A 915-nucleotide genomic window follows, 5' to 3' on the forward strand; every position below is an offset into this window, starting at 1 on the left:
TACGGCCAAATAAAATCATGTTCCCCAGGGTCACAACCCCCCCCCCCCCCCCCCCCCCCCGGCCCAGGTATCGCACCACGCCCCCAAAGGGGGGCGCGCCCCACTATTTGAGAAGCACTGGTTTTAGATGGTTGTTCTATTTCGCCTTATGCCGAACAATTGGGTTTGTTTCCGGAAGGTATAGAGGTCCAACATTTCTGATTCCAGACATCTAATTCAAAGTTTCCCATTCTGGGAGTTGAACCCGGACCACCTAGGTGAAAACCAGGAATCCTGACCCCTAGACCCTATGGGATATTTCATAAGAAGTATGAAGCTTTGATGATAGACTCATTAAATTACCACATCATTAGCAATAGACAGACATCTACTCGGCTAGAAGTGGGAAAGGCTTGTGGAAAACTTTGAGATTTGTTTCTGAAAATTATAGAAGTACAAATGTTCTCAATCCATCCACATTGTATGAGGCTTCCCATACCGGGAGTCAATCCCAGACCACCTGGGTGAAAACCAGGAATCCTGACCGCTAGACCATATGGGATATATCATAACAAGCTGATCCAGATCAAGTAGAAGCATGCAGTTTGGATGATTGACTCATGAAATTACATTGGGATCTCGCTACTTCGCGGTTCACCCATCGCGGCCTCAGAGCTTCGCGTTTTTTTTTCAATGAAAAAATAAATAAATAATTAAATTAAATTAATTAAAATATTAAATTAAAGTTAGAAATTTCATTATTTTACAAAATTTGAAAACAAATATTCAATTAGAATTAGTAATTGCATCATTTTACAAAATTTTAAAATAAAGAATGCACGTATGCGCAAAGCATCACAGGCATAAACGCAAGCTGATTGGCCAGCTGAATACTCAATGAACTACTCGACTCCCCATTGGCCCATTCACTACAGT

The 915-nt window shown here is 41.4% G+C and overlaps 1 non-coding gene across 1 annotated transcript; it reads right to left on the reverse strand.

Moving 5' to 3' along the window:
• Window positions 1–469: 469 nt before the first annotated feature.
• Window positions 470–541, reverse strand: trnae-uuc (transfer RNA glutamic acid (anticodon UUC)). Its single transcript has one exon. It is a non-coding gene; the product is annotated as a tRNA-Glu (tRNA).
• Window positions 542–915: the final 374 nt, after the last annotated feature.

The sequence above is a fragment of the Stigmatopora nigra genome, chromosome 20, assembly GCF_051989575.1.
Source record: "Stigmatopora nigra isolate UIUO_SnigA chromosome 20, RoL_Snig_1.1, whole genome shotgun sequence".
In the NCBI taxonomy this organism is placed as follows: domain Eukaryota; kingdom Metazoa; phylum Chordata; class Actinopteri; order Syngnathiformes; family Syngnathidae; genus Stigmatopora; species Stigmatopora nigra.